We start from the raw sequence: 22,659 nt of genomic DNA, 5'->3' as shown, positions 1-22,659 counted from the left end.
TTTTTTTCTGTGATTCAACATGATGTTGCTGGTGTGTATGTGTTGCTGCTGTGCATTGCTCACGTTGCTGTTGCAGTTGGGCCGAACAGGTTCAGAACGGCCGACTTAACAAAGAATACGACGTGAATAAAGGGAAAATCACGACTGATAAATGAAATAAATATATATATATATATATCTGTACGAGTATATATACAAAGATATATACTGAAGCACACGCATGTAATGTTTAAATTTAGATATATCTGCAAGTTCCCCGAACGTCGCGAGCACTTGGCCCGCTTATCATTTCGTCTGTGTCGTAAGTCTGTGATGCCTGCTGCCTGCCAACTACTCTTGGCCCTGGACACATGTTGGCCAAGAAATGTAGAATAAGGAGACAAGGAGAAGGAGGAGGAGTACAATAAAAAAAAAGGAGCCAGAAATGCAGCAGCAGCAGCACACTGCAGTTGCTCCTTGGGGCAACTTTTCGTTCTGTGTCATTCTAGATGCAGAAATTTGATGCCAGCTGCAACTTGTTAGGCTCCTTCCTCTTACCCTTTTTTTTTTACTTTGCTTTCCTGATTTTATTTGCGCCTTTGACTGGCTTTAACTTACTGGTTTTGGGTTTCAGGAGCTGCAGTTTTGTAATTGCAGCCAAGTTTCCCACATTAAGCTTGAGAAACAATACAAAAAATACAAGTCCGTTGAAGGGGATTTGGCAAATCATGATTTGCTTTCGTCTCAATGCTTTTTGTTTGCCTTGGTTTTGTTCATTAAGGTAAAGGGTAATGCCGAGCTGAACTTTTCCCTCAGATCGGTGTGAACTTTTGAAGGGGAAAGCCAAGACCAAAGACCTTTAAGTTAAAGGGCTGACCTATCCCGCAATTGGTTAAACAATTGACTTTTCGTCTCTAGTCTTTTGATTTAAATCAGATTTTAGTAGATTTTATTAGGAGTTTAAGTTGAAGAGTTTTATTTCCTTTTTCCCAAGACAGGAGCCTGAGGAAACTGCATCATTAAAGAAGACACCTTGAAGAGGCAAGAAAAAGATAAAGTAAAGATTTAATCTTAGAACAGAACCTGCCATATCATCTTAAGCCTTCACACCTGAGACCTCACCCTAACACACCTTCTCTTCCATTATTTATTAACTCGCCATGAGGTCTCCACATTTTCCTTTCATTGTCCAAGACACGAGTTTCAACTTAGTTCTAATGAAAACCCAAACCCAAACCCACACACACACCCAAACTAATCGCATTGGAAATCAATCTAGAATCGAAATCGATAACTCGACTTTGCTGCTGGCAAACACAGATTTGAATGTGCTTCTCGGAGCTGTAAATGTGCAATAATTTATTTAAATTCCCAAATGTGTGCTCTCGCAGACATTGTCATTAATATTTACTCGATTTGATTTTCTTAGATGTATCTTTTGGGTCAAGCCATTAAGCAATGGAGTCCAGCAGTGATTCGCGTGGGCCGTATGTGTGTCCAAAGTTCTCTTTGGAAGTCTTGGAAAGTCGTTAACCGGCAGACAGGCAGAGACCAGCAGACCAGCAGAACAGCGCAGACCGGCAGCCCAAGTCAGCCAATCAAGCAAGCAAACTAGTTTAGACAGACGGACTTCTTGGCTGCTGGGCCTTCCAAGGGGGGGCCTAAGCAGAAGGTTGAAGGGAAGTAGTTGCTGGGCTGGGAAGCCAAAGAACGAGAAACTGTAACACGAAAAGTGGCTGAGTGACAAGTTTTCTAAGGCCAAAGCATACATATTAGATAGCATATTAAATATTTTTTAACTTGAAACTTGTGAATTGCTCCCTCGAGATGGAGATTAAGCCAATGAAAGCGAATCTTTACCTAAAACAATGACATTCATTCTACTTTTTCCATGCCCAACTGAACTGAAATTAACCTTGTCGATTGCGAAAAATATAAATATTTACTTCAGACTGAGATTCGTCAGATTTTCCGTTTTCTATTTATGCTTTTTGTTTCTGGGACAGCAACCTTTTTGCCCTCGGGCTGAACTTTTGATTACTGAAAGAGAGATTTGTGTGCTGAAAAGGCACGTTTCCTCGTGCTTGGAAACTCTTTACGTTGTTTTTCCTGATACAGCTAATCAAATTTCTATGAGCCATATTTCCTCTGAGTTTTTCTGTTTTTTTGTTCCTTTTTTTTTCTTTGTTTGTTTTTCTGTCGCTGAAGCGAAACCCAATTATTTTTGTTATTCCTGTTTTTTTTTTTTTGGCAAGTCGTAAATCTATCTGAATTTCATACAGATGTATAAATATGGCATAAGCGGAAATTCGGTCTCTGGGGTAAATGAATAAATGATATCCTTCTGCCCCTATGTGTGCGATAAATATTTATGTGGCAATTTGGAGCACATTCCTCCGACAGCTCAACAACTTTACTGCCTCCTCCCCATCCATCCTCAGCTTGGAAAATCTGCTCCACTCTGGCTGGCAAAGCATTGAGACATATGTGACACATGTCAATAACATCTTACCAACACCACAGACTGCACGAGGAGAAAAAATGTATACGAAAAATATAATAAAGTCAGCTCAATAGAGATGTCTTAAATGTTTGATCTTTTTTACTAACGAAATCATTATAGGCAATCCCTAACAAAATTAGTTGGAAATGTTTAAGCTGGCACTAAATTAGGTATTATTTTTATAAAAACATCTTTAAATTGGAGCTAGTTCTGCCATCTTAAAGTAAGAAGATACAAATTGCATACAGCTTACGATTCCACCTATGAAACTTTTATATGAAATAGTCGCCAGAGTAACTCTTATTACCCTTACTTTACTGGTAAATATTGAGTAGTATTCTTTCCACCACAACTCCATAACAAATTCCCACCAAAGGTAGTCATATTTTTCCCTCAGTGCACGCTCTCCATATTGGCAATCCCTGCCACGTGAAGACTTCTTATCACGCCTGTGTGAAACTTATGCCCAACGATTTCAATTTCCATAGAATCCCCACCTCGGATGGCCTAACCCACTTCCCCACAGCCATTGATTGGCAGCTGGTATAACTTTAAACAAGCAAAGAGATTGTTGTTGCTGTTACCTTTTCAAAATATGGCCATCAAGTAAGGAACCACAAGGCTTTCAACCTAAGCTACAAAGCTCCTAAGCTGCTCAGCATCAACGCTTAAAGCACTTGGCTAAAAAAAAAAAAACGAGAGGGGGAAAAACACAGAAGGGGTAAAATTAAGAGAGAGAAAAACTGTTGCAATGAGTTAAAAAAAAAATGGGCACTTAAAGCTATAGAAAGAGGCTTAGAGTAACCTTAAGTTGGCCCAGTTTGATGGAACACTTGAGAACCTATTGAAATGCAAGTTGCTGGCAGATCCTTCAAGCGGAAAAAATAACAGCCACTCATAGTTTCCATGCAGTTTTCCACTTAATTTTCCTAGAACTTTAAGAACTTCATTTCTATGAGAATTTCTTTGGAGAATTTTCTGGTGTATATTTTCCAATGATTAGGCAGCAGCAGCAGCAGCAGGAGGAGTATTTGACAGGCATCCATGGTAACAGTGTCCACGGGGCTATTAAACTGTCAAAGTTTGCCATCATCACTCAGCCAACAAATACTTGAAAAACCCTCCGAGACTTCCGCTCAGCCCGTTTCACTTTTGTCTGTTTACTTTAAGCTTCAAATTACGCTTAAATTGTTTTTACGCCTCTTTTGCCTTAGCCATTGAGCAAAGATCTATAAAAAGCTTTTGACGCAATCTATACCCGGGGAATTGCAAAGGAAATCTATGGCTTTAGAATGAGCTATGGGTGAGGAGAGAGAGAGAGAGATCGGTCGAATAGGGAATACACTACTCCTATTTAGAGGTAATCATGACTACGTTTGGTAGCTATGGAAATAATGAAAAACTTCGAGTTGCCTATGATTTGAGTTAAGAGATAGTTGATATTGATTTTTACTTTTTCAGATAGGATTCTAGTCTACAATCCCAATATTAGTTATTCTTTTAACTGATAAATAATCATTATTTACATATCTCTAGTAGCTCTATTATTAAACCTTTCACATCTTTCATTCAACCACTCCTTAGTTTCCTTTTAGGCATTCTTCACTTTTAAGAACCTCAAAAAAAGAAAACCCAAAAAGAAGGCCAGGCCAGCATACTGTTCAGCAATTTGGCACATCATTCACTTTCCAAGCAATTTTTAAGGCTCTCAGCCACTGAAGCTGCTGCTGGCTTTGGCCAGCCATGGCAGACTTGAGGCATTGTCTGTTGGCCATCAATAATTTATGCATTCAGCCATCAATCACTTTGAGCTGCTTTGCGTTAACCGAGAATTGAGTGTGAGGGAGGGACACTCTCAAAGGAGGAGGATTTGAGGTCCTGAATCTTTGCCAAAGTCCAAGCTAAGTAAAATCAGTCAAGTGTGGCTGCCAAGGCGCAAATGGGTTTTCGGCCAGGATTGGTTTGATTTTCTTTCAAAAACGAAAGAGGGGAAAACCCCCTCAGACAAAACGAGTGCTATATAGAGTCTAGAGCACATATTTTATGTATTTTGCATCACTTTACTTATTTTGTGTACAATTCTGGTAATTTTGTTTCTTGCTATTTGCCTTTTGCTTTCTGCTTGCTGGGCAAAATTTCCCAGCCTTTGTTATGACCCAAAAGACCGGAAGACCAAAACACAAGTAGAGAGAAAAAAATAAAAGAAAAGGGAACAACTTTTTCCGTTTGGTCCTCTTCTCTGTAAATTTGCAAAATTGCTTCCTTATTTCATTTTTGGCAAATAAACTGAAAGAATAACATCCAAAATTCAACTCCATTTCCAGGCATATATGAAAGTCCGCTGGCTTTTCCAATTTACCAAAAAGACATTTCAAACAGCTGACGCTGCTGAGGCATTTGATTTATGCAAAATTGTTGCCTAAATTGATTTGCAATTGGCAATTTCCTTAAAAAGAAAAACTGATAATCATCAGCAGTCTAGGCGCACGCACACGCCGGGAAAACAAATCCCTTGCGGGGAAAATGCTAACTAAAATCCCATACCAACGATGTTTCACATCGAGGCGTCAATGTGGCTCAAGATGTTAACAGATCCTCGGCAGCTTCTACCGGCACAACATCCACCCACCCACTCCAATTTATATTTTCAATATGCGAGAAGGCAAACAACGCTGAGGATGACGATGACAATGAGATGCCAAGCAAAGTTCACGCCCCACAGCGACGAACAAGTCAACAAACAATGAAAACCATGTAAGATGGAAGGGCATAAGAGAGTCTGTGAACTGGGAAATACCCTGAAAAGTGTTTTATAGAACGTTTGTAGATGTTTTTTATCAAATATTTTTATGCTTTCAAAGTCTTTTCTAAGCAGTAAAGCTATCTTATGTTAGGATCTTAGAAAATCTGAGTAAAGAAGATATAAGGAAGTACCTTTCGGTTTCAATCTCTTCAAATTCCAATCAAAAACCAGTTACTAATCAGTTAAATAAATACACCAATCTAATTAAATCTAATACCCTCATTTCCTCTTCACACATCTTCAACTTCCCAAGGAAATACCCTCTGAAAATAACACAAAAAAGCATTTAAATTCTATTGAGTTTGAATATGGAATGGTGTGGCAGGTTTTTTGAGACTTTTGGCATCAGCATGGGGTGCTTGTGGATGCTTCATTTACATATGTACTTAACACGTGTCGGTTTCTGTACTTTAGATTCCTTATGAGCGGAGAACAGGGAAAAAACACAGGGCAATTACCTAATGAAGAAACAAAAGCAAGAAAGAAGAAAAGTTCTTGGCCCAAAAAATGCAAATACTGGCAGCATAACTTGTACAGCATTATGCTGTTTAAGATATTTTTGGGGCAGTGGGTTGGGGGGAGGGAGAATAAGAGAATGAGCTTTTGTACTTAATCAAATTACAGCACTAATTAATTTCAATTGTTGCTGTAATGGGATTCTTGTGAGCTGGAGAAGCATCACGAGAAGCATCTTAAAAGGCGTCGGTGAAGATACTTTGGGCTTAACATCAAGTATGATGAATAAGTGTGAAAACAATAGAATGTTTTGCGTAATCTTACAGACATGGATTTCAATTTTACGATACATATGTATAGCTGGCAGTATGTATATATTTGTGTTTTATACAAAATTCAATCAAATGAAAGCTTTTATAGGTTATTTTCTAAAGCAAAGTTGCTTGTTATTTCCTCTAACTAACTTTTCTAAAAGATTTCAGTTTCCTCTTCTCTCTTATTAATGGTTTTTCTTAAAAATTAAAACAAATGTTCTCTTTATATTAGAGAAACACCAAAATGCACTTTATTTTGCCCACTTGCTGCTGCCAAACAGCCCACAGTGGTTGCTTCATTGCCAAGAGGCAGCACACCGTTGCAAGTTCATTACAAACAATTGATTTGGCAGAACGGCGTAAAACTTGGCACAGGTAAGAAAGACAGGGCCAACTCAGCGCCAGTGTAGTGTCTGGGAAATGAGGGAAAACCGAACGAAAGCGGCGCCGAGGAGAAACAGGAAACAGAAACCCACTCGGAGCGACAAAGTCTGCCCATGACCAACGCAATGTGGCTGCAACTCTAGACAAAAAGCCAAGTCAGCATTTGCGCCGCAGACGCTGCGGGTGAATGGAGGTAGAAGTGGGAGGGAGCAGGAGTAAGAGGTGTCTGTGGCATTGGGTAGGAGCCAAGGTGGGTGGGCCAAAAGAGAGGAGAGGGGCAGCAGCAGGGCGGATAAATGAGGGCGAGATGTGATGACTGCTGGCGAGCATTAATAATGAAAATATTCAGGCAGCTGCTGCTGCGGCTGCCGTTGATTGAAACCGAAAGGGCAGCAGGCGAGGAATGGCAAGGAACTTCAAGGAACTACAGTGGAAAAAACTTTAAGGAGTATCAAAATGTTAAAAATTAAATATATTTTAAAGAAAGATTTCTGTAATGAATATGTTTATAGTGGGCTTAGAAAGAGTTTAAAAAGATTAAAAGAGGGAACAAAGGCTTAGGCCCAAAAATCTGAATGGATTGTTTGGAAAATTGATAGAATAAACTCTGAGTATATGAAAGAATATTTTGGAATGTAAATATTATATTAGTTTATCTAATTTTAAGTTAACTATCGCAGCTTATTTGACCTTTAAAAAGGATTATTATATATTCAGTCTGTTTCTTAGATAAATTTCAATTTCCAGAAGGAGTTTCCCCATGTGTAAGCGAGTTGGAAATGGGTGGGAAATCTTTTGAAAAAGGATTAACATTAAATATGCATGTATGTGTTTGTGCCCGGCTGTTTGTACACGGCCCGGCAAGTGTGTGTGTGTGTGTGCGGGTGAAAAGTTGCTCGTTGGTTTGAGTAATGTGCGCACATAATGAGTAACAAAGCGCCCTAATGAAGTACTCAAAGCCTTCGAGCAGAAGCCAACTTTCAAGCTCCTGGATATAAAGTTGCCTAAGTGTCAGAGAGGGAGGGAGGGGGTTGGCGGCAAATGGGAATGGATTTTGCCCCCCAGACCCCCCACAGGATAACTTCAACTTAAACTTTAAAAGTTTCATAAATGCTCAAACTGCAAACAAGAAAATTGAGGCCAATCGCCAAATCGGAAGTGGAAAGCAAATTGGAAAAAGAAAACTTGAACTGATTGAGCAGTGAAAAAAAAAGAGGAAAAGAGCGTTGGAAAATAAACAATGTGTGAAAAGATTAAACCATTCGCAGAATACCATTAACGTAAACAAGGCAAAACACACAAGAATTTGAAATGTAGAAATTCCTTGTGGTGGTTTTCTTTTCAATTGAAATATTTTCAGGCATTTTCTTTCATCTGGGGGTAGATTGATTTTGTAAATTTATTTGGAAAATTAAGCCAGCTTGGCTTGTATTTTAAAATTAGGGTATTCTATTAGTCCAGCTTTGATATTTTCAGAGCTTTTCGACTTTTTAGCAAATGTTTAAATGTTAAATAGCTGCCGGCTGTTTCTGGAATGTTTGTTATTAAATAAATGAATCAGAATTTAAGCAATGATTTTATTTATCAGCTTAAGAATGAATAATTCATTGCCTTATATGAAAATCTTTCATCTAAAAATATTTACACCGCAGGCTTAACACTCATTACATGAGATATGAGCAAAAAACTTAAAATTTTTGTAGAGGTTTTTGCACATTTAATATCAAAAAATGATTCAGAAGAATATATAGAAAATAATACTATATAAGGCAAGTCTTCTATTCTATCTACCTATATATATTTAATTGAATTTAATTCAGTGCACTTAAGTTGATTTGATTTGCCTTCGCTGCCTGGCCTGCTGGTGCTGCTGCTGACGGCACCGCCATGTCTACAGGCGTATACGTAATGTGTGGCAAATAAAACGCAATCTTGCGGTTATTTTCTTCTTCGTTTTTCTTGCCTTTTTTTTATTGAGGCAATCACACGAGCTTAATAAAAGTCATGATAATAATAATAACAATAAAGAAGCCAACAGTAGTTCGCAATCGTTCGCCATAACAATTGCTAATGATGACAACAATGTGTAGGTACTTAATAAATTTAATGCCACCCGATTTAGCTCACAATTAGGCGGAAGATTTTTGGTCAATTTAATCCATGATGAGCTCAGAAACCCCCTTGTGGTTTTGGTGCCTCATTTGAGGGGATAAACACGGTTGATTTAATGGGATATCGGTTGGATTTGTGTGCATTACCTGGAAGTAAAGGAAGTGAGTTTTATTAGTAAGTTTGTAGGTTAGATGGAAGGAGTTTTAGATTTAAGATAGAATTTTAGAAACTTAAGGTTTATGGTTGAAAACTGTTAAGCATTTTTTTTTCTCATAAAACAGAAGATTTGCTTTCGAATCAATTCTTATTTTCAATCTTTTTTTTTAAAGTCAACAAAGTTGTTTGCCAGACATTGGTTTACCTTTTGACATCGCCATTTCGATTTCAATTGCATTTTGGCATCGTGGAAATACTAAACCGCATTAGAAAGGCTGGAGGACGAGGAGAGACATATTGGCCAACCCGATCCGAAACCCGTGCCACCAATAAATCGCTGCTGAACGACAGCTAGCTAGATAGTCTTCTGCCCCGTACAGTGAACACCCACTTTTCTGGAATAGCCCACCTAAGCCTTCTGAAATTTATTATAAAATTCAATCTTTTTTTTCTGCCTGTTTTTTTTCCCCCTCTCAGCTTTCCAGCTTAGAAGGGGCAAGAACTTTCTCGCCCGAGTGTCGAAAGCGGCTGCGATAAGAAGAATAGCGAAGAAAACATGGCAAAAGGTATTTAAATCGTTTTTAATGGAAAAATATGCAAAGCAGTCGCGGAGGAGTAAGCCGCTAGAGAGGCTATGGCTGAGGATGAGGATGAGGGTAGGCAGGCTACCAGACAAATCTCTGCCAACTGCCGACTGCCAACTGCCCAGGCAGCGCCACCTCCTTCATTAAAATTCCAAGCATTTTCACTTTGCGAAAACACACGACTGATGAGGAGAAGTAGGAGGAGTGGCTGCTAGTAACATTGGTGTATAAAGAACAGACGGAAAACTCGAAGGGAAATGCTGACTGACACACTTTAAAACAATTTTCTAGCCTGGCGTTGCTTTCTTCTTCAATCCAGGAACCAGGAACCAGGAACCAGGATCCAGGATCCAGTATTCAGAAACCAGAATCATTTCGCTCGGGGGAGGTCGGACACATCCTTGTCAGCTGAAAGTGCACGCAGGACATATGACAAACTTGACGAAGCATGTCAAAAGATTTGAAGCCAATTTGTCTGACGAAGTGGGAGACAAAATGGTATGAAGTCAGTGCCACAAAGCTGCAAGTTAGAGCGACTACTAGCGTATTGCAAGGGAATTTTAGATTTAACGAGTGGCAGAGAAAGAAAAACCTAGAGAAGTGACTGTAATTCAATGCAGAAGTTAGCAATATTTTATTTTATTTTTTTTCAAGTTTTATGCATATGTTTCAAAGTTCCAGCAACTTGCAGTTTAAACTGCAAATCATCTAAGCGTTGCGTTTTTAGTTTGTTATGTTTCTGGAATAATCAAACTAAAAGCTTAACAAGTTAGACTAACATTTGAGTTTCGAGAAATACAAATATTCCCAGTTGCATTCATCAGATAAAACAACAAGAAATAAACCCAAATAACATATTCAAACTCTAATATTAAGAGAATGCAGAACATAAAATATTAAACACATTTTGAAATGAAAATTCTATTTTACAGCTATTAAATATTATAAAGAAAACCCAATAACATAATTAAAGCTTAATGCCTTTGGCTATTAATAATCAACGCTTATTAATTTAAATAAATTCATTGTCCAAACTAAACAAAATTATTTTCATAATTATTTGGGAAAAATGAAATATTTATGTCCATATTTTGTTGATAGAAATTTTAAACGTGTCCACTTAAATTTAATTGTTGTATTAATAGAATGATTATTATGCAATATTTTGGTGTTCTAATTGGATGGAAAACCCACGAGATATTTCATTTAATTTACGCATTGTAAATACAAATTCTGTTATAATATTGTCTCTCTAATTGGGAAACCGCGTCGGTGTGGGTGGGTGTCTGTGTTATGTTGTGCATACCAAATGCATATTTAAACTGATTAAATTAGTTCGAGCGTTGAATATGAACCATGTACGACGAGAGTACACACATTCATGAACCCCTATAGCCCAGCCCAACCCTCCTGAAACAACTTCTAAAGTGCCACTAAAAAGTGCTAGAGAGGATAGACAGTTGGTCGCGGAGTGACAGGATGCCAAGTCCTGTTTGCTAGGAGAAGGACGAGAAAGGCAAAGCTTTGCACTACTATAAAATTAAGATTAAAAGCTCCAGCTGTAAATGAGTATAAAGCCAGTCTTTGGACCCCATCTAGCCTGCAGTTACGTATTTGTTTAAGGTGAGCATTTCTGTGTCTGTTTGTGAAAGGCTGCTGTCGCGCCAAAGACAGCAAAAGATACACACAGTGAAAAAAAGAAAGGGGGTGGCAAACAGAAGCGACAACAAATAGTAGCAACATCCCCTCTAACTTAGCTGTCCCTTGGATTAGCTAGCTGTGTGCAGTCTTTTGTGGCTGCGAGGAAATTAAAAATTTTTCCCTCCAAACACACAACAAAAGCCGGCAAATTGAAACAAAGCTTCATTTTAATTTCCCAGAATATACAAGAAAAGTAGAATATATATATATTTAAGCTAGAATAAAAGTAGAGCAACCACAGAAGTAGAAGCAAATGGGAGCAGACAAAAAGAAAGAAAAATAATGAAGAAAAAGTGGGAGATGAACGTTGTCTATCAACGATTCTTAAAGTCAAAAGGCTACTTCAGCTGATATGAAATCTAAAAGTTTTTATATATTTTTTATATTCCTAAATCATGTTGTTTATTAATTAAATTTGACCTGACTAATATGCTGTTATCATCGAAATGATTTTAAGGTTTTATAGTCAAGGGCGTTTTTAAAAAACCTAGAACGCTGATTAATATTTTAATCTAAGTTTTTAGCTTTTCTATATTTTCCCTTTGAGTAAACCACCAGTATATTTGATATTCAGGACATTAGACAAAGAAAATCTGCGGGTGCCTGCACAACTAAAAAATGTTTTTCCATTTTCACCATCAGCTGTGTGTGAAAAATTTAGTTATTGCTTTTCAGTTTTTCCCTTGCAGGGAAAAATGATTAACAAAGATTGATGAAAAGTAAAGGGATTGACCCGGGTGGTTGGCCTGCTTTTTTTGGTGGTGACTTTTGCTGGATTTTTGTGACTTTAAAAAGAGGGTTGGGTGTTGGTTTGGCACAGGAAAAGAGGTTTCATCTCTGCTGGTAAGCCAAAAGGATAAATATGAAAAAATATATATCTACGAAATGGAAAAATAACTAAAAAGAACGTTGGTAACTATAGGATACACATTAAATTATTGAATTCTGTTCAATTTATTGCTTTGTTACATATCTGATGAACTCTGTGATGGCCCGCCAAACCATAAGGTTACATATCATTTATAGATTGTTTTTGTTGCTGTTGTTTTTCCTGCAACGCCATAGTTGTCAATCATTTGTCAATTAAGCACTCTATCAATCCGCATTCCATGCTGTTTGTTTATGCAGCCAATCGCTGGACATGTAATACATATATCTCTGGATATACTCGCATATAGATTTCATGCCAACAATATATATTTATTAAAAAGTGTTTGTTTTTTTTTGATCCCCGAGCATAAATTGAAATTCTGTCAGCATCATCGGGATGTCGATACGGATGTGATCCGTCTCTTTCACTCCGCTTTCATTAAATTGAAAAATTGTTCGCCAGGGCGCAAATTACACAAATCATCATCAACGTGGCGGCCTGGCACTGGAAATATTGTGGAAATGAATTGCAACTTTGCGCCGCTTTATTGTTTTATCCTTTCATGGTTTTTTTTTCCAGATTTTTTGAAGTATTTATTGCTTTATTATTTTTAACAATTAAGGCAATTCACAAAAAAAAAAGTGAATATTCAATAACAAAGAAATGCTTAACTCAGTCAGTTTTTATGGCTGCGGCAGTGGTAATTAATTAAGAGCCAAACAAAGGAATTTGATTGATGGTAGATACAGTCCCTGATTTTTGATTTGAAGGTGATTTTAAAAGGTATTAACAGATATATATTCACTATCATTTAACAAGTTTTTCCCTTTAAGGATTATATAGTTTTCCATTATTGCTACTTTTCATTATCATCACCACAAACTTACTTCCATCAAAACCGCTTTCCTCGGAAAGTCACTTTACTTTCACATAGCATTTATGTTCCTTTTCCTAATCTAGTTCAAGTTTGGACTGCACAAAATACTTAATTTCCTAGTTATAAGTAGAGGAGACAGAAAATGAAAAACTTTTGCTAATCATTCAACCCGAAGCGATCTCTCACCCCCTCTGGCAACCACCACCGTGGCTGGCTGGAAACAGTCTCCGCCAAAAGTTTGCACATTAAAATTGGCGCTAAAACTAACAAAGTTTGTCACTAAGCAAAGAGAAACAAAACCATTCCACTTTTCTCCTTCAACCACGCATAACGCGATGGAAAACTTATCCGAATGAACTATGGCAGCATCCAGAGAAAAGGTTATATATATATGGGCATGGCTGTATAATTTGGCTCAGGAATTTGGCTGATTTATATGGCAAAATATTTTAATTAGTTTAAGCTGAAAGTTCTACCCAGCTCGTTTTTCGGCTTAATTTGCCGAAATTCTTTTAGCGAACCTAAATTGTATTGGGGAAAGCCGTTTTCTTAATTAAATAGTTAGCAACACCCACACATTAGCACATTTGCAGGGAAATTTAATTAAAATAGTGATTATCTGCACTTGGAGAAATGATCAGTTTGTTAGAAGAAAAAAGTTGTTTAAAATATGTGAGCTAAAAAGATAGAAAGATAGATAGATTGATAGATAGATGATAGATAAATAGATAGAGATATAGATAGATAGATAGATATATTGAAAAATCGATGGATAGATGGATAGATGGATAGATGGATAGATGGATAGATGGATAGATGGATAGATGGATAGATGGATAGATGGATAGATGGATAGATGGATAGATGGATAGATGAATAGATGAATAGATGGATAGATGGATAGATGGATAGATGGATAGATGGATAGATGGATAGATGGATAGATGGATAGATGGATAGATGGATAGATGGATAGATGCATAGATGGATAGATGGATAGATGGATAGATGGATAGATGGATAGATGGATAGATGGATAGATGGATAGATGGATAGATGGATAGATGGATAGATGGATAGATGGATAGATGGATAGATGGATAGATGGATAGATGGATAGATGGATAGATGGATAGATGGATAGATGGATAGATGGATAGATGGATAGATGGATAGATGGATAGATGGATAGATGGATAGATGGATAGATGGATAGATGGATAGATGGATAGATGGATAGATGGATAGATGGATAGATGGATAGATGGATAGATGGATAGATGGATAGATGGATAGATGGATAGATGGATAGATGGATAGATGGATAGATGGATAGATGGATAGATGGATAGATGGATAGATGGATAGATGGATAGATGGATAGATGGATAGATGGATAGATGGATAGATGGATAGATGGATAGATGGATAGATGGATAGATGGATAGATGGATAGATGGATAGATGGATAGATGGATAGATGGATAGATGGATAGATGGATAGATGGATAGATGGATAGATGGATAGATGGATAGATGGATAGATGGATAGATGGATAGATGGATAGATGGATAGATGGATAGATGGATAGATGGATAGATGGATAGATGGATAGATGGATAGATGGATAGATGGATAGATGGATAGATGGATAGATGGATAGATGGATAGATGGATAGATGGATAGATGGATAGATGGATAGATGGATAGATGGATAGATGGATAGATGGATAGATGGATAGATGGATAGATGGATAGATGGATAGATGGATAGATGGATAGATGGATAGATGGATAGATGGATAGATGGATAGATGGATAGATGGATAGATGGATAGATGGATAGATGGATAGATGGATAGATGGATAGATGGATAGATGGATAGATGGATAGATGGATAGATGGATAGATGGATAGATGGATAGATGGATAGATGGATAGATGGATAGATGGATAGATGGATAGATGGATAGATGGATAGATGGATAGATGGATAGATGGATAGATGGATAGATGGATAGATGGATAGATGGATAGATGGATAGATGGATAGATGGATAGATGGATAGATGGATAGATGGATAGATGGATAGATGGATAGATGGATAGATGGATAGATGGATAGATGGATAGATGGATAGATGGATAGATGGAAAGAAAGATACGTACGTGTGATAGATAGATGGATAGATAGATGATATGTAGATCGATAGAAACTTAGATTGGGAGACAAATAAATATTTAGCTATTTATAGCTATATAAATGAAAGCTCGAAAGATATAAGATTATTAAACAGGAAATCTACATTTTAAAGCAATTTATTGTCTTAATATTCCAAGCTAACACATAAAAACTGTTTCTTTTGGGAAAAACCTCTCAAATTTAATAATATTTCCCAGAATTTTTAGAGCATATTTACTGATAAACCACAAATCAGTGTTCAAAAAAGTTTTAATCAATATTGAAAATCTTGTGGGGGCTGCTTTGCAACAATTAATGCGAGTTAGACAGGCTCATATTTCATGCCTCGCTTGCCTCATTTTGATTCCGTCTCATTCGAGGGCGCGTGTTCCGCTGATAAGGATCTGCCAAACCATCTAACATCGACATCCACATCGCCATCCACATCCACAGGCGGTGGTGCCCTCCACTGAATCTCCCTCAATTGATGGGACAAAGCCATAAATTAGAGAACAAAGTTGCGACGCATCAACGAGCATGTGAAACATGTTTCGACGCGGAGAACTTATCATCAATGGCTATTGCAACATGTATCTATGGAAAGCCATGCACTGTGATTAACCGGGGGCTAGAAAATGGGCGGTGTGTGGAAGGAAGCAGTTACTCCAAATGGATCGTTGGGCGAAACAAAAGATACAAAATCAACGATGGGGGGTAAACCAAAAAGGGGGGCAAAAAGCTGGAAACAATTTTGCAAAGCGTCGAGCGCTATGCTTATAATAACAGACGCTGCAGCCGTGGCAGCAACAACAACAGCAACTGCAGTGGCAGCAACAACAACAACAACTGCAGTCGGGAAAACAAAGGAAGAGGAACAAATTACAGCACAAAAACCAGCAGTGCCAACAACAAAAACGCCCCGACGACTACGCCAAAGGTAGACAAATATGCTAAAACAAAAAAATACAGCAGAGAAAAAAAACAGTGCAGAAAAAAAGGGAAAATTTCCAGGAAGCTGTTCTTTAAGGGGTACCAGGGTACTTCACTTGATACCCCTTAGGGTAACAGAATTTTGCTTTAATAAGATAAGGGTTATAACTTTTTAAATAGTTCCTAGGAAAGGGATCTCTTTAGAATAATATTGAGTGTGTTTTTTCAGAAGACTAGCTACTTTTTACTCATCTTATATAGCGTGCCACAATGTAAAAGATATCTCAAGTTATGATCTATTTTCATCATCATTTCTTTCAAATATTACAACTTTCTAATCAATTTTTTTTATTTAATCCCAAAAGAACATCTCTTTAAAACTGCATTGTTTTAAAGTTAATTGAGTTCCTCTTATAATCCTTAGTCCATTTTAACCAAATATTGTTTCGTGAGAGCTGAGAGGCATCAGACTGTTATTAATACAACTAATTGAGAACCTACCACAACGCAATGTGGAAACGGACATGCAGTGTTGCCAAATGGGAAAAAGCGGGCAAACGGCAGCTTGCAATTACATCCGAGACCCCATTTTACAGCCCGCTGTAGCAGCACCCGTTTACACCACCCACTACACCACTGCCCCACTGCACATACACACATGCAAATACATACAGGACAAAGTGCACTTCAAACAAAACGTCGCCCACATGGAAGCGTGCGATTTGCCGCAATTGCGTATCATTAATTTGCGTTTTGCCTGCCACCCACCATCCTCTAAGCCACCCACCTCCATTTACCCTTTCCTATGCATGACCATAATACCGCCTGTCGTCGTTCGGTTAAATTACTTTGTAAAATGTTTCATAGATGCAACGCGAAATAAGTACACAGTGAAGAATTATTAGTAAAAATATGAGAAAAGGTTACTCACTAAGTAATATATGGGAATAAGTATACATAGTCATCAGTTATTGTTAAATAATTATCAGTATTTTATTAGGTGTCGATTTAATGTTCAAAAATACTCATATATCTGACATCATTTTAGCACGTAGCTGTTTACACGAACTGAGTTCTCAGGGGTGTTACTAGATTTTCTTATAAGGAAGCTTAAACAAGCTATAAAAACTATCCATTATTAATAATAATGTTCAAGTTCAAATTATTTTAAAGATTTTATTAAAATAAACTAGAACCCAGGTTATTTTCGCAAAACTAACTGCCGCATAAACCAAGGGGAAAAAAACCAACAGAATCTATGGCTGAAAGATTGGTTTGGCTTTGCGGTTTTGCTGTTACACGAGTATAACATTTACTACTTACGTTGCACCCACACTTTCCATCCACTATTCCTCGCCCCCCTGGAATTACTGCCTCTCTACTTTCCCGTTAATGCATTTTCAATATTCTAACGATGCCACAGAAAACTGGCCAGCAACACATCAACATCGAGTGCTGGCCATATATAGAGATTATATGAGTTGAGTAACCATTGTTGTTAATGTTTTTGCTGTTCCAGAGATTAACTGCTTTGGATAGAGCTTTTAGTATTATGGTCATCTATAGTTTTACAGTTGCTACATGAACATGAATCATTAGGTAGTTGAGTGAATAAAAAATGTAATAAAATCATAAGAGTTTATAAAATTGAATAGAATATTTTTTGGGTTATCACTGGGTTAAATTTTAATTTCATTTACTTTTATACATTCTGTAGAACTCTTATCATTCCACTCAACTCAGCTTCTCATTTCAATTGAATGCGAAAAAATGTTTGACCTCAAGTAAGCTACTTTAGCTATTTTGACCTCTTCTTCCCTCACCCGCTCTCTAGCAGGCAGCCAGGCAGGCAATTATAAAATATATTTTCATTATGTAAAAAATAATTATGCCAAAAGTATGCAATAAGTGGAGAGGGGAAAAACGAGGCTGGAATAAAGTTGCCACAAATGGCGAGGTCCACTCGAGATGCTCGTTGAGTTTGTAGCTTTTCGTACAATTATTTCATGCTCATTGCTAATTAAAACTAAATTGAGTGCACTCTGTGGGTGGGTAGATGTGTAAATGAGTGTGCGAATGGAACTGGAAAAACTTAATTCGCGTTTGACAAACATTCCGATTATTAATTATTCAAATTTTTTGTAAAAAGCAAACAGCAATACCAGCCAATTCCTTATAGGGGAAAACTAAAAAATAAAACGTGTGAGTAAGCACTCGCTTAATCAAAAATCGTGACGGACGACTAACTCAAACTCAGGGATATACTTTTAATGAAAAATGTATTTCATTTATTAGTTTAATTAAAAAGACTTTTAGCAATGTGAATAATTTAACGTATATCATTCTCACAGTTTGGCTGACTATTCAAAATGCCAACTCATTTCGTTAGAACAATGAATTTCTAATTGCCTTCTAATTATTTGCAATTCTTCAATTGACATTTTTCAGTAGTTGTGAATGAATTTAAAAACTGTATAAAGAAAACTGATATGGTGGTGGTGGAATTCTGATGAAGGGGAAATAAATTGCAATTGATGGCAATTCGTGAGTTGAACTTTCTGTTCCTGGCTGGAAGTCAAGTCATCGTCGGATGATGACAACAAAACATATGCGTTGGCCAACTGTCCTGCCCATGACCATATTGGGCACTTCGTCTAGACCCCCTGGCGATGTTGGGTGTCTTTGTTCGACGAACCGAACCAAACAGATCTGAACTGAACTGAACTGAACCGGTTCCAGTTCTTAGACCCACACGGTAAGAAAATAAAGAAGAAAGAAGTTTCTTTTAACTATAATTAAATCATGTTAAATGCTGTTAAATCCTGTTTAAAGATGTTAAGGCTTTCAAAGATATCTTTAAGAAGAAGTACATGGCTTCTTTGAAAATGCTAAGCTATGTTAGTCACATTGCATAGATATTTAAACCCTTTTAATAACCTTGTTAAAGAATATGATCCTAGATTTTTTTCCTCTGTGCACTCCACATCTCGGTGGTGCGTCATCCGGGGCCAGACGGACCATAAATGTGCTTTGCAGCCAGCAGAAATACAATAAAGACAGCGCACAGCAGCTCGCCTGCATTGAGCGGCAACAATAAATTGTACAATAAATCAATATAGAAAAAACGTCTTGCATAAAAAAATTGGCAAACGAGGGGAAAAAGGAAGAATCGAGAAAACCCCTGAATGGATTTTCCACATAATTGTTCTGCAACAAATTACTGGCTTAACCGAATTTCCAGACTCAATTATGCAGGGGCAGAAAAATAAAATGTCTTTATATAGAAAAAATGGGAAATCCTAAAAACTTTAAAGGTTGCCCAACAGATTTTTCCACAATTTCCTCCTACCATTCTCTCGGATCCCTTTTTTCCCTCTTCCAACAAGCCGGCCGGCTTGTCCAGTTTGTTTTGGGCCAAGTTTGCTTTGCTTTTGGCCAACTTGCTTACTTGTTTGTTGGCCCCGCCGCTGAAGGCAAATTGTTTCTTTCTGGCTTTTCGTTGTTTTTTTTCGTATTTTTTCTTTGACTCTTTAAGCAGGTGTTACCCCTGTGTGAGTGTGTGTGTGTGTGTGTGTAAGTTACCTTACAAACTTGTTTGTTTCTATTGTTGTTGGTGTTACTTAATCGTCTGCGGACAGGTTATCGTTTGCTCTTGAACTTGAGGCGAGCAAACAAACAAACTTAATGTGGAACTTGAACGGACCCGACTGAGAATAAATACGACAACCAAAAAAATTGGTCTAAAGGTGACTTCGAACTTTGTGCGTTGACAGAGGGCGATGATGGATGGCAACCCACTGCCTTAGAGTGATTTCAAGTCTAGTTAAATTTATTTTATTAACTAAATAATTTGAAAGGATTATTAAAAAAATTGTTTAAATCTTTTAAAACAATCTGTTTCTATTTCTATAAGCAAAATCTGTTTATAATACTTTTAATTTATATAATAGATTTAACTTTCAAGATTATTAAGAATAATAATAATCAAATGATTAGCCTTTTCAACCTTCCTTACAAATCCTAATCAGTGCTAGATTTTGTCACTTAGTAACATACTAAGAAGATAAGCTTAAAATCATTGTTTACAAATGCAATTTCCAATAGATTACTTATTGAAGTATATAATATTTTTATACCCGTTACTCGTAGAGTAAAAGGGTATACTAAATTCGTTGAAAAGTTTGCGACCCTATAAAGTATATATATTCTTGATCAGGATCAATAGCGAAGTCGATTGAGCCATGTCCGTCTGTCTGTCCGTCCGTCCGTCCGTCCGTCCGTCCGTCCGTCCGTCCGTCCGTCCGTCCGTCCGTCCGTCCGTATGAACGCTGAGATCTCAGGAACTATAGCAGATACAAAGTTGAGATTAAGCATGAAGATTCTTGAGGTCCCGGGAAAGCGCAAGTTTATTACAGCATCCTGACACGCCCACTCTAACGCCCACAAATCGCAAAAAACTAAAATTGCTGAAATCTCAGGAACTATTGCAGTTAGAAAGTTGAAATTCAAAAAGTATAATCTTTAAATGGCAGCGCATCTTATAGTGGTACTACTATCCGGACACACCCACCCATACGCCCACAAGGCTCAAAAGACGGTTTTCGGATTTTCTAGAAAAGCTGATATCTCGGTAACTATAAAAGATAGAAAGTTCGGATTCAGCATGTAGGTTTTTATTATGCTCCCAATGCGAATTGTTTTTTTCGATCAAGCCACGCCCACTCTAACGCCCACAAAATCTGAACAACCAAAAATGCAAAAATCTCAAAAACTATAAGAGCTACATAATTTTGTTTAGGATCACGTATTTAGGATATGCCTTTGCAACTTTTTACGAAGTTGCATCCGGCCACGCCTACTCTGACGCCCACAAAACCGCGGAAAACTGTGGCGTCTATAATATTATTATGAATGCCTTCGTTTGACCTTGTATAACTTATTTTTGTTAATATCTATCGATTTACCAAAGATTTTTCAAATCGGAACATTATTTCGCTATTTATGAAGAAATTAAGGTTATAAGGCCTCACACGGGCAGTGACGTCACTATAAGCATACTCAACATACTTCCTCTGAAAATAGGTGGCGCCTTGTGAATTTCCACTAGCAAAATAATATTTTAAAATTTTGTAAAACAGTAACGGGTATCTTATGGTCGCGGCACTCGACTATAGCGTTTCCTCTTGTTTTATATTATTATTATATAATCAACTTTAGAATCTCGTCTGCTGATCTATGAAAACAGACCTCGCATAAACGATGGCATATAGTTGGGAGTCATGAATATATATCGCAAGTGGCAATCGGTGTGCTTTCATCGCATCTTCTGCTAACCGTTCGTGAACACAAATGAGGCGTGCCACTCCCACTTTCCTTTCCGGTTCATTCCCCCTTCTCCCTTACCGTTCGTTTAACGCGGACAGCAATTATTAAAACAGAGCCATTGGCGACATGATAAACGATTTCCGCAATATTTCCGCCAGAGACCAGGATGGTCGAGCCAGAAAAGGCAGCAGTGGCACAAAAGGGAGGGTTCACTGTAGGGTTGCAAGCACGGCCTTTGGTCCTCCTCCTGCCTTCACAACCTGCCCTGCCCAGCCCCTCCCCGTATGCCCCGCGGGGGCGGAACGCTTACTGCGAAACACTTCAGTTGGCTACACAAATTTGTGCACGGGTCGCAAACTGTCGCTGAGTTGCAGAAATGAATGAACTTTGCAAGGGCTACTTCAATTTTTCAAAAAGATATAAGATTTATAAATAAAAAAGCAGGCAACTCAATCTTGGTTCTTATATATATAAATATATATACATTTAATTATCGCAAACGTACTTGGGAAGTGAAAGTGAATGAAAAGTTATTTCTTTAAATAAAATTTATCTTTTATGCACTAATCTTTAGAGACATTCAGAAACAGCTCAAGAACTTTGATTGAAAAAATATTGGGCATTTCGAATATTAAATCTTAAAAACTTCAGTTTGTGAAATTTAATAATAGTTCTTAAGAAACTGGAATGACATAGCAAAAAATCATTGTCCATGGAAACAAAACCGTCTTTAAATAAAGCTTGAAGCCAGATATATTTATCTGGATTAAGAATATGCAAATTACTTTAATTATGCGATTTGTTAAATGGCAAGTGAACGACCTTGGAAATGCGATACAACCGGAAAAGTGTATTATCATTGAGTTCTTATTAATAACTGGGGTTTATGGTGAAGGCAAACAAAGATAGAGGATTCAATAATGAAAGTTATTTTATTACATTCCTTCTAGGAAATTCTTGAATGAAAAGATTGTGTAACCTTATATGAAACATAAGATCAATAATATACAAAACATAAATCAATAACAAATGAAATCTATCTGAAAATAGCATTTTCCTATCTCAGGGATACTTTTTTACAGAACTTGAAGTGGAAAAGTACTTGAATGGAAAATAAGTGAATAAACTTAATAAATAATTCCCGTCACTGTCTAAGTTTGTCATTTATTTCATACCCTGCTGTCTTGTTGGAATTGTCAGACAGATAGACAGACAGACAGACTCACAGACAATTTGTTTGATTGATTTCGGTGCCTTCTGTGCATTTTGCCCGTTTAAATTGTGACAAAGTTCTGGCGTCGCCTCCTCAAATGAGGAAATGCTTACTTTAATTTTATATACTTTTACGCGTCCCTCGTTATCTCTATCTTAACGAGATATATATATAATATATAGATGCATAAGTAGATATATATATAGCGGGTGAGCGGTGGCCTTTGAGCGGAGACTTTTGGACCCTCGGGTCATGGATCATGTGCA

General features: G+C 37.3%; 1 protein-coding gene across 3 annotated transcripts in view; it reads right to left on the bottom strand.

The window, feature by feature from the left end:
• Positions 1 to 22,659, bottom strand: part of LOC108105407 (low-density lipoprotein receptor-related protein 1B) — a 55,530-nt gene that overhangs the window by 31,244 nt on the left and 1,627 nt on the right. The window lies entirely within an intron of this gene.

This window comes from Drosophila eugracilis, unplaced genomic scaffold (assembly GCF_018153835.1).
Source record: "Drosophila eugracilis isolate 14026-0451.02 unplaced genomic scaffold, ASM1815383v1 contig_1765, whole genome shotgun sequence".
NCBI lineage: Eukaryota > Metazoa > Arthropoda > Insecta > Diptera > Drosophilidae > Drosophila > Drosophila eugracilis.
This window is presented reverse-complemented; position numbering and strand designations above follow the sequence as displayed.